Genomic DNA, 12,258 nt, shown 5'->3' with positions numbered 1-12,258 from the left:
TTATTTTCTAAACTATTGAATAGTTAACACACTAACAGCAATTTATCATCACAGAAAAGAAGAGCAAATTTAGAACACTTGCTTTTTTTGAAAAAAAAGTGTATACATTTGAAGTTTTAAAAAATTTTAAGTTAAATAACATCTTTAAGTACTTTAACACAGATAACAAGTCTTTACAAATTACAGATTTTCATAGGTGTTCTCCTCTCACAGATTCTACTGTTTATTAATTTTATTAGTGCTATTTTGGTGTTTTATATGTTTATACATATTTAACTTTTGTAATTTTTAAAACCTTATCATGGACAGTTGAGTTCATCACTCTTCTGGGTCCATGACACATTATCATTCTTCAAAACCCTCTTGGGATATTGTGGCAAGTGGCCTTGTCATCTTTTAAAGGGTTGTCTTCCAGATGAATCATATTTTAACAGCACCTTCATAAAAACATTTTTGTAAAATATCAATTTGCCACAATAAATAAATAAATTCAGACTTCCCTGCCCCCTTCCAGTGTCCTCTACTTCAGCAGGTGTGAAGCATGGAAACAACCGTTCAAACACACCCCGACTTCCACAGGGCCTCCTTGTGAGGGTTGACACTGGGAAGGGAAAGGCCCACTCTGAGTCCTTGGGTTCATCCTATTTGCTGGGTATGGCCTTATGGTTCCACTTCTCCGCTGCACTGCCTTGTCTCACTGAAGTGAGGCTCCTGGATCCTTGTTACGGGAGGAGAACGATGTTTGGAAAGCCCTGTGCCTTCGGGACCCCTAAGGTCTTCGCAGGTACCTGCACTGGCCCCTGACCCATGAAGCAAGGTTTACTCATCAATCAGAGTCATCAGGACAGATACCTCTCATGTCATCACGTCCATTCCCTGGATAAAGAAAACCTACAGCCCGTAGGAGCCTCCTGGGACACTTATGTTGGACCTGCCTGCCAGCTATGAGTTTAAATCTCTGTACCTTCCTCACTGGCCCAGATGGAAGCTCCTGGAGGGGCATCATAAGCCAACGATTGGACCAAACTCCTCTGGAATCGTGCTTCCCACCACTCCCTGACCCCTATCCTGGAAACTCAGGATTAACCGCCTTTCAGTTCCTCTTTTATGTGAAGGGACCATGGCATCAGGTCTCCAGGAAAAGTGAATAGCCATGCCTGCCCATGCTGGCTATTTTCCATTTCCCCCTCCAGTCCGGGGGGGCTGGCTGACTTGTATGTGCATGTGATGGGTTTCCTTGTCCTCTGGCTCCTGGCTGGGCTCAGATGATGGGTGATGCTGGTGGGAGAGGAGTACAGTCAGAATATTTATTCCTCTAGTCTCGTCCCCCTGGGTCACCACAGCTTGGCACCATCCTTCTTCTGAAGGTCACAACTCTTGCCAGCAGCCCTCTCCCACCGCTGAAGCTACCGTGGTTCTGGTTAACATTCCATCCCCTTCAAGCCTAGGGGTAGTAATAGCTCCCTGCTGTTCCAGCCCTGGAGCGTGGCACCATCCCTTGTTCCTCTTCCTAACAACCTTTGTAAGCAATTTCTTTACAGTCACACCCTGCATAATGACATCTCAGTCAACAATGAACCACCCATGTGACGGTGGTCCCATAAGATTAGTACCATATAGCCTAAGTGTGTAGGAGGCTGTACCATCTAGGTTTGTGTAAGTACACTCTATGATGTTCACACAACTACGAAATAACCTAATGACGAATTTCTCAGAATGCATCCCGTCATTAAACGACACATGACTATATTAAGCTTTCCTATATTACTTCATTTGAGAAGATTTCCATTTCCTGATGGGAACTGCCTGTTATACTGTCCAAATAGCAGCTTTGGTATAAATGACACTCTTTGGTTTATTATTTTTTTTAAAGATTGGCACCTGAGCTAACATCTGTAGCCAACCTTTTTTGTTTTTTCTCCCCAAAGCCCCCCAGCACATAGCTGTATATTCTAGTGGTAGGTCCTTCTGGTTGTGCTACGTTGGATGCTACCTCAGCGTGGCCTGACGAGCTGTGCCATGTCCGTGCCCAGGATCCAAACCGGTGAAACCCTGGGCTGCTGAAGCAAAGCGCGCAAACTTAACCACTCGGCCACGGGGCCGGGACCCACTCTTTGGTCCTTGATGTGATACTGAGTCAACTAAAAAAAAAAATGGGTCTGAGTAATGGATGATAATGATGATAACAGTGATAAAATGATAACACGTGAAATGAAAAAAACAATGATAAACACAATAATAAACTTTTCTTGAATGCTTACTAAGAGTCAGACACCATGTGCATTATTTTACATGCATTAACTGACTTTAACCCCACAACACCTTCATGAGCAACATGGCTGGCAGCCTTTAAGATGACTCCCATGACCCTTGCATGCTGACACTCACACCGTGTACAATGCCCTCACCCTAAGTGCAGGCTGCATTTAGTGACTTGCTTCTAATGACTAGAATAAGGCAGAGTGATGGGGTGTCACTTTCAAGATTAGGTTCCAAAGACACTGTGGCTTCCATCCTGGGTGCTGCCTCTTGCTCACTCACTCTGAGGGAAAACAGTTGCCATGCTGTGGGCTGTACTATGGAGACACCCACGTGGCAACGAACCAATGTCTCCAGCTAACAGCCAGTGAGGACCCGAGGCCTGCCAACAGCCATGGGAGTGGACTCAAAAGTGAATCCTCCTCCAGTCAAATCTTGAGATGACTGCAGCTCCGGCTGGCACCTTGATTGCAGCCTTGTGAGAGACCTGGAGCCAAAAACACCCAGCTAGGCTGCACCCGGATTCCTAACCCACAGAAATGACATAAGAGATAATAAATGTGTGTTGTTTTAAGTCACTAAGTTTTGGGGTAATTTGTTACACAGCAACTGTTAACTCATACAAAGAGGTGCCATTATTTTCATCCTCATTTTAGAGACACAGAAACTAAGGCTTAGCCACCTGTCCCGGGTCACGCAGTTAGGAAATCAAAGAGCCAAGACTGGTAGCCAGGCAACCTGACCGAGAGCCCATGCACTTAACCACTACACTTATGGCCTTCTGATGAAACAGTCTCTGAAGGGAATTTAATTGTGTATAAGACTTCCCTTTTTCCATTCTTATATACTGTCATAGGAAGTGTGAATTGGTACTCACATTTTGGAGAGCATTTGGCAGTGTCTATCAAAAGGGGCAAACCCTTCCACCCTGCACTTCCACTTCTAGGATACTAACTTACGGAAGTACACAGGTGTGTGAGCATTTAAGAGCATCAACGTTTGTGGTGCATTTTAAAAAGCAAACAAGTGGAAGTAACATAAATGTCTACTAACAGGGAATTTGGTTGAATTATAATACATGATACAGTGAAAGTCTATGTACCTATTAAATAGAATGAGGTAGATTTATATTTAGGGAATTGGAAAGATAAACCTTGATGTCTATGGTAGGTAGGATTCTAAGCAGGCCCCCCAAATTTCCACCCCCTGGTGTACACACTTCCCAGTTGTTCAAGGAATTGTTAATATAGATGCAGATGTAAAGGGATTTTGCAGATGTAATTAAGGTCCCACGTCAGTCGAGTTTAAGATAGGGAGATTTCCTCAATGGAGCCAATGTAATCAGCTGAGCCCTTAAAAAGGACTGGGTTTTTCCTGGCAAAAGACACCGGAGTATGAGGGGGATTCAGTGTGAGGGAGATTCCCCACTGCTGGCTTTGAAGATAGAGGAGGCGACCTGGCAAGAATGTGGGTGGCCTCTGGGAGCTGAGAGCAGCCCCCCAACTGACAGAGAGCAAGGAAATGGGTATCTCAGCCCTACTACTATAAGGAACTTAATTCTGCCAATGACCTGAATGAGCTTCGAAGTGGATTTTTCCCCAAAGCCTTCAGAGGAGAACTCCGCTTGGCTGAAACCTTGATTTCAGCCTGCGATGCCTTGAACAGAGAACCCAGTCATGCCATGTCCAGACTTCTGACCTACAGAACCATGAAATAATAAATGCATGCTGTTTCAAGCTGCTGTATTTATGGTAGTTTGTTATGCAGCAACAGGAAACTAACGCAATGGTAATTTCGTAGAAAAAGAAAGGTAAATTACAGAAGATGTATAGTATGATCCCATTCTCCAGGCTTTCCATAAATATTTGTTGATTAAAAAAAAATAAGGATACATAGAAAAAAATGGAGAAGAACATATATTCTCCTATGACAGTGGTTATCTCTGGAGAACGGGCTTGTGGGAAACTCACTTTCTACGTTTATGCTATGGAATACCTCAACTGTTTAGAATTAGAACATATTTTTAGTAAGGAAAGAAAATGATAAAGATTGAAAAGATTTAATAAATTTGCTCTCCCAGACCAAGATTTAAATTTCATCATATTCAACTCTTACTGTCTTAAGTTTTTTTGGAATAAGGTGTGGTCCAAATAAGTAGAATATTCAGCTCTCAAGAGCTCGGTCCTCTCAGTTCTGGAGGCTGGTCAATCCACAAATATGTACTGACCACCCATTGGGTGCCAAGCACCAGCCAGACTGCTTCCCCCCACACGACCTGATTCTCCGCGCCATCCCCTGGCCTGTCATGGTGTTCTTGTCCCACATAGCATTCCAATTCCTCCCTGCATTAATTCAGAACAGAGACCCCAAATCTTTCAAGCTAGTATGGAGCCTTTAACCAGACCTAGATGAACCCCAATAATTCTCTGCAAAGATAAATAGAATATTTTCTTCTTTTGTTATTTGGCACCAAGGAATCTGGATGCTAGTCACTTCAGGTCATTTACACCAGCTGAAGCTCAGAGGTGGAACAAACACAAGAAGTCAAGTCAAGAGACAGTATGCATAGTTAGAGCAAGTGTGTTAGTGTCAAAATAATCTCGATTCTGAACTTTACAAGCTGATCTTGGGCAGATTACCTAAGCTCTTTAGGTCACAGTTTCCTCATCTGTAAAATGGGGACAAACATCTATGTCACAAGTTGCCGTGAGAATTAACTGAGATACTACATGTAAAAGCCTAGTGCTCGGCATTTATTCATCAAGTGGTAAGGAGTCCCAAGAATGTGCCAGGTGCTAGGAATACAGTGGTGAACCTGGCAGGCAGTTCCCTTCACATGCCCCTGCCCCTAAATTGGGGCTACAGTCTAAGGGAAAAGAAAGGCATCAAACAAGCAATGACGATAAACAAGTAGTTGTTATCAGAGGGGACCTTCTAAGGCTCCATATGGCTAGTTTAGAGGTGAGGGGAGTCCCAAAATGGTAGCTATGAAATCGTAAGCAAATACACGTATTTAATAATACTGTACTCTGGTAAATTTGTCTTAATTTTGCCAGTCTCAATGTTCTTCTATCTCCTTCCCTTTTCTTTCTATCCCAAGATCATTATAACATTTCTAGCCTAGCTTCATCTTCAAGAACATTCAAGAAGCCATTTTTTCTTACTAACTCATTCATATCAAAGTGTACATGACTGCAAAGGTTTAGTATAATACCTCTGCCTGCTACTAACTTCAGTATCTTAATTTTAAGCTATAATTTGGCATCACCCAAGGGAAGAAGTTATCTGTTGCAGAATTTTAGGCTTTGATCTTTTTTTAATTAAAAAAAATTTTTTTACAATGGAATACTACTCAGCCATAAAAAAGACAAAATCGTCCCATTCACAACAACATGGATGGACCTTGAAGGTGTTATGTTAAGTGAAATAAGCCAGACAGAGAAAAACGAACTCTGTATGACTACACTCATAGGTGGAAGTTAAACATAGAAACAAAGAGAATTGATTGGTGGTTACCAGGGAAGGGGGGCAGTGGGGGGAGGGCACAAAGGGTGAAGTGGTGCACCTACAACATGACTAACAATAATGTACAACTGAAATTTCACAAGGTTGTAAACTATCATAATCTTAATAAAAAGTTAAAAAAATTTTTTTAAACTTTCAGCTTGAAATTATTTCAAACTTACAATTAAGTTGCAAAAATAGTAAAAAATGTTTCCATATACGCTTCCCTCAGCTTCCCCAAATGTTAACATCTTACATAACCATAGCCTACTTGTTGAAACTAGAAAATTACCACTGATAAAACACTATTCAGGTATTGACCTTATTGAGAGAAGTATTGGGGTCTGAGGAGAGAGAGACAGGAGCTTTCTGGGCAACGGATCACTTTTGGGCGATTTAAAACAGTGGACAATTCCGAACACCATTTGGTTTTGGCTTCTGATGATGAAATAACGGGAGGCGCCATATATTTTACCTTCCTGATTTTCTTGTGTACACTAATGCTAAAATTTACATGGATTCTTGAAAGACATAAACTCAAGAGAGCTCTTACCAACAACTGTTTAATCAATTCCTTATCGGGTGCCAGGAGCTCTGCTGGACTTTGGAGAATCAAAGATAAGTGAGATTCCTGTCCTTCTTGTGTGCCACCACACTGCTCATCTTCAGACGGATTATCACATTCACTCCTTACAACAATCCTCGGAGGTAAAAAGTATTGCTATCCCTACTTGACTGAAGCAAAAATTGAGGTTTAGAGAGCTGGTAAGGAAACCAGGCAGATCCTGGGCTTCACTTCCATGCAATCGGATTTATTTTCAAGTCTGGAATAATATGTTGATACATGAAATCACTTGTCTTGATTTTATATAAAACATAAAGTGCATATTGCCACAGAAGTCGTTTAAAAGAAAGGTAAATATATAACAATCTTAAAAAGATGGGTACATTTAGGACAAAAGTTTGTCAATAGGAAGAGTTTACCCTTGTTACTACATCTCTTTCCCAGAAGGGTGATCGTATCTAAGAGCACGTCCAGATACAAGCGAGCACGCGGGAGTGAGTAGGAGCAGAGAGCCTGAAGTCAGGGATGAAGAACCTCCCAAGCCTAGGACATCAATTCTGAAGTCCCACCGTTTCTGTTTTTACTCGAAGGGATACACAGCCTTGGTGTTTTAACAATATGATTAAATGGGTATAAAGATCAAAAGTTGTTGTTCTTTTCAAATGCACACTTTCTAATATCTGTGTCATCTTAGCGTTTTCTTTGGGGCCTGGAGGTGGCGGCTGTCAGGACTGGTCAGAGCGCGGTGCTAACAGCTCTGGCGGTGGAGGAGAGCCTCGGCGTTCTCCGAATGTTTGCTGTGATCCTACCGTATCTGAGGATGTGGGTGGCTGACGATAGAGCCATCCCCGCTAGCAGTAAAACTACTCCGAGAATCCCTCTGACTGGTGGGGAGAACTGGCATCTCTCCACGGGAAGAGCAGCACTGTTGTCCCCACACAGTGGGCGGGGAGACAGATGCGTGTGGACCTTGGGGATCTGTGGGTTTCACTCCATTTTAAAACTCAATTTTAAAATATGAATTTAAGGCATCTCAAACCTGGACCTTCTCTTTTGAGAACAGAGGAAAAGGCTATGGGAAAAAGCTTGCCTTCGGGGAGGGGGAGGGGAGCCCCAGCAGCGGGAGGCTGGAGAGGACGCAGTCTGCGGGAAAGGGCCCTTGGATGGACACGCTTCCAGTTCCCGCTCCTCTGCAAATGCTTGTCCTGGACCCCACGGCCGCGTCCCCTCTCTGCAGTGGGGAAGGGAACGGGGGAACACACGATCCCCAGCCTGCTACCCACGCCACCGCGCCCCGCTCCTCTGGAGGCCCCGAGGCAGGGGGGCGCAGAGCCTCAGGAGCGGGCCGGGCGGGCGCGGCGCCCGGCGGAGAGGGCGCAGGGCCGGCGGCGGCCTCGCGGCGCGTCCACATGTGGCGGGGCCGCGGGGGGGCCAGGGAGCCGAGGGGGAGGGTTTACATCTCTGCGAAGTTCCCGGATGGTCGCAGCCTCCCGGCGCGGAGCGCTTTTCCTGCCCGGCCGGCTCAGCCCTCCGGACCAGGGAGAAGTTTCCCCAAAAATGCCCGGCGCGCCGCGGGGCCCTGGAGCCGCCCGGAGCCGCTGCGCGGTAAGGGACCGGCTGCCGCCGCCGGGCTGGGCGCCCCCGGGATCCGGGGTCTCCGGGCAGGGCCCCTGGAGACCCCCCGCGGCCGCCCGGGACGCCAGGGAGGGGCCGGGCTCGACGGCGGGGCTCGGAAGCGCCCTTGGCACCGCGTGGGCGCGGGGCGGGGGCCACGGGCGGGCGCGGCGGGGGATGTCCGGGCGCGCGGCCTCGGGAGGGGCGCAGCTCGGGGCCCCATGGCCCGCGCGACCTGCGGGTCCGGCCGATGCGCAGGGGAAGAGGGAGCCGCGGACGGCGGGGCTCCCGACGCGGGCTCCTCCCGAGCCGGGTGCGTTCCTGGGCTCCGCCGACCCCGGGGCCGCCCGAGGGGCTCGGGACTGCTCCCGCCGCAGTTCCCCGCTGCAGGGGCTTCGCGAGGATGCCCCCGGGCCGCAGCTGCATCCCCAGCTCTGGCCGATGGACTTTCTGGCATCCCCGGGCCAGATCGCGCGCTGGAACCGCCTCGCCTTCTTCGCTGAGGGAATCGAGCCCATCCCGCAATTCGGCTTCCCTAACTAGCCTCGGGCGGGGAGCCCCACACTGCTGCTGCTCTCTGTCGGGTGTAGACGCGCGCGCTGGGTTTGCGTTGACCTTAGAGGCCCTTCCAGTCGCCGTCTGCGCTGCCCACCGCCCCGGGTGGGGGGGCGGGGGGCTCTCCCGAACTTTCCGGACACCTTCACTTCAGTCTCACTCCCCGAGCCTTTTTCAATTAACATCTTTTTCTTTAAAAAAAAAAAAAAAAGTGCAGTTAAAGAAAGTTGCAAGTGTAAGAAAAACCAGCGGACCCAATCGGGGCTACCCAAATCTTCAGTTGTTGGTTAGACTTTGGACTCTCTGAGATTAACAAAGGGCGTGTCTGGGTGAGGAGCCGAGCCTGGTTTGGTCTTCTGGTGCTGCGTAATCTAGGAGGAATACTTCTTCCTGGGCCAGGGGCTGCTGGCCTTATCTCAGTTCTCCGAGAAGCCTCTCGAGTTGTCAGCAGTGACTGGGTGGACTTGCTCCCTTTCTCTGAAAATTGCATGTCAGTATTGTCCCTTGGATAGTCGCTAGACCCCACCCTCAATCGCTGGCCGCATGTAACCCCAGATTGCAGGCTGTGCAGCCGCGGAGCCTCAGGATAGAGTCCCGCCCTGAGTGGGTTTTCTTTTGCCAGTTTCTCAAGGCAATTCAGAACAGTACTGTAGCTTCATTTTGAGTCGTTGGCATGGTTTTCCTCCTCAAAAATGCCTTTTTCTATTGCGGATAAGATAACTCCGGGACATTTTCTATTTCAGTTTGTAAATCACCTTTTGACTTCTTGAGATGAGAGAACCCCAAATAGGCCATCAGCCTTTTGCTTCTCACTCCCTCTTGACAGTGCTCAAAACACTGACTTCTGCTCTGCTGTCTGTCTTTACCTGCCTGTAATTCCCACAAGGTTGAGTTTCTCAGGGACCAAATCTGCAGCCACCTCCTGGACTCCGTTATCTGTTGAATGGAACTGTGCAAATTAAACTCTGCAGATGTTATTAAAACAGTTTAATAGCATCATCTTCTTCCTTGGGACCTTCCCAACCTCTGCCATGACTTTCGCTTCCTGCGAAGCACATAAACTTAGGTTTGTGTCACATAGAGCAAATGGATTTGTAAGCAAGGTAAGATCAAATTCTGGGACATTTAGAGACAATGGGTTACTTCCAGCTGGAGAGAGTCATGCCTTCTTTCATTTGTTTATTCATTTCACCAATTACGTGTCTACTGTGTGTTCAGCCACCTTCTGGTGCCCTTTGGCCTGTCAAGTGGGATGATGGAGTGTGAAACAGCAAAAAGCCTCATGTCATGGCATGAGGCATTAGAGGGCCACCCAGACACCATGCAGTGTGTCGCACAAAGACACAAGAGTGATAAAGAGCTACAGTGTTTTGGTGCTCTAGCCAGGGAGGAGCCCCCTTTTGTGAGGAGTGTTTGTCACTGGGTCTGTGTCACTGTCTTTGATGTTTGAGGGTGCTCCTAACTGGTTGTCATTTTGGGAACATATATGGTTTCTACAGTGCCCACCAGGAGAACAAAACTAAACAAAAGTGCCTTTTATTTGTTGCTACACCCCCTTCATTTTTAAGTATCTGCTGTTGGGGATTATACACCCCAGACCTGTGGTCTGCCTGAAGCCTTGCTTCCAGTGAAGTAGCCCAGGTTCCTACTGATTCCCATACGGAGGTACCTCTGCCTCTGTGTCTCAGCAATCCACAGTTATGCCATGGTGCGGGAGGGTTTGTAGGCTTCTGCCCTGGGAATGGCCAGGACCCACGTATGTGAGTCAGGCCGCAGTTGGAATCAAGCCAGATACTCATTCACCATTGAGGGTCCCTGTTGGGCTCGCTGCTGTGCCCTGTGCTGGGGGTGGAGGGGGTAGACCTAGCTCAGAAGGAGTTGGAGTTTTCCCCTGAACGCTTAGTTCTGGTAGAGATGAGACACGGTTTCAAACAGCAGGACTGCAAGGCCTGTGGTAAATAAGGTAAAAAAAGGTACAGATCAAATACAGGGAGTTTAGAGGAGAGTGAAATTACTTCCAGCTGGAGGGAGTCAGGCCTTCATTCATTTGTCTGTTTAACAAATATTCCTTAAGTGTCTCCTGTGTGCCAGCCCTAGAAAAATTAATAAGCACAGTCGCATGGCATTCCACCTTCGTGGCTCCAGTTGAAGAACAGTTCAGGTTCCACCTCCCTGTGACAAAGGAATACTTCCTCCCTCAGCTTGTTGTATTGCCCAGCCTAGCATTTGTCAATTGTTCCTCCCCGTGTCGGGATTACAGTCAGGTGAAAATAATTAACTGCCTTTTGTATACTTTGGAATAATAAAAACCCTAGGCTCACCAAAGCCCCCAGAATACCTTCAATTAGCTGAGTAATGCTGTTCTGCCTAACACGCTTTAACTGGTATTGAAGTCTGCTGGTCCTTAGCCATGGGTGTGACTGCAAGTTTATAAAGGCTTGGTTCTGGAAGTCTGGGGTGAGGCCTGGGAATCTATTTTTTGAATGCCCCCAGGTGCTGCTGACATGCCACCACGTCCAAAGTCTTCTAAAGGTTAAAGCAGGGGCCAGGAAGTGGGACGCATCTTGCTTCCAGTCCACCTCCATCTTTTCCAAGTTCTGAGACCTCTGTTTCTTTACCTTTAAAATGAAGAGTAACCACTTCTTTCTACAGACTTGTTACGAGGGGCGATGAAGTCATGGATGCGGCTCACTGGCTGGTTATCCAGGATGGTGCTGCTGCTTGGTCTTTGGCGGCTATTATCATTATCAGCATTTGTTTGTACGAAGCACTGTTGCTGTTCCTCTTTCCATATGGAAATATCAAAAGAGCTTAAACATAGGAGCTGCTTTTTATATAAATTAACATATAATAATCCTTTAGCTGTCTGTAGTTTAGTGAGTATTTCACACCAGTCACCTCATCTATTCTCTTAACAGCCGAGAGGGAGGAATCTCACAGAAGCATCTCAGTTTTGGGGGATTACCAACCTGTGGTGTCTGCTTACCCCATCGAGCCTACTCTGCTGAGGTTATCAGGCCAGATAAAGGGCGAGAAAGCCAAGATGGGGTACTTTCCTGGCCCTTTGGCACCAGGAAGTGCCAGAGTAACATGTTGTGGAGTCATATGAATGTGGGGGTGACCAGTAGATTGGACTGAGTGCCCCAAGCCAAGCTGTAGCACCTAAGTCCATCGGGTAGAGGGGCCACTGCTTTTGTGTTCTCTTCTGGCCGTGTGTCAGGAAACTTTGACTGATTCCTGGGAAGCGTGATCATTATGACAGCCTTCAGATTAGTCATAAATGCTTGTGAGAAGTCAAAAATAATTCACTTAGCTAAGGGGCTGGTCTGGTGGTGTAGGGTTAAGTTCACACACTCTGCTTCAGCAGCCCTGAGTTCGCGGGTTCAGATCCCAGACACAGACCTACACACCGCTCATGAAACCATGCTGTGGCAGCATCCCACATACAAAATAGAGGAAGAATGCCACAGATGTTGGCTCAGCAACACTCTTCCTCACCAGAAAAAAAAAAATAATGAGTGACTTAGCTAATACTCAATAAAAGAAGAACATAGCTCAAATAAACAGATCACACAATTACCTACAATTTTCATTAGTTAGAAGCTTCAGTGAACATGGTTCATATTGTAAAAACATGTTGCTGTAATGTTATACAAGCATGCATTTTGGCATTGCTTACTTTGGATATATTTTTTCTCTTCTAATAAGCCATCTTTCTAGTATAACTCAATTTCTTCTTTTTAATTTCCTTTTATCTCTTA

At 46.7% G+C, this 12,258-nt stretch overlaps 1 protein-coding gene across 2 annotated transcripts in view; it reads left to right on the top strand.

The window, feature by feature from the left end:
* The first annotated feature begins 7,795 nt into the window (after positions 1-7,795).
* The window catches only part of WIPF1 (WAS/WASL interacting protein family member 1), a 112,393-nt gene continuing 107,930 nt past the window's right edge, over positions 7,796-12,258 (top strand). Inside the window, exon 1 of one of the 2 annotated variants that reach the window (XM_070580222.1) lies at positions 7,796-7,933. The gene's annotated coding sequence lies outside the window, so the exon portion shown is untranslated. The remainder of the gene's footprint in view (positions 7,934-12,258) is intronic. The other variant, XM_070580223.1, reaches the window with a different exon arrangement.

This window comes from Equus przewalskii, chromosome 17, assembly GCF_037783145.1.
Source record: "Equus przewalskii isolate Varuska chromosome 17, EquPr2, whole genome shotgun sequence".
NCBI lineage: Eukaryota > Metazoa > Chordata > Mammalia > Perissodactyla > Equidae > Equus > Equus przewalskii.
This window is presented reverse-complemented; position numbering and strand designations above follow the sequence as displayed.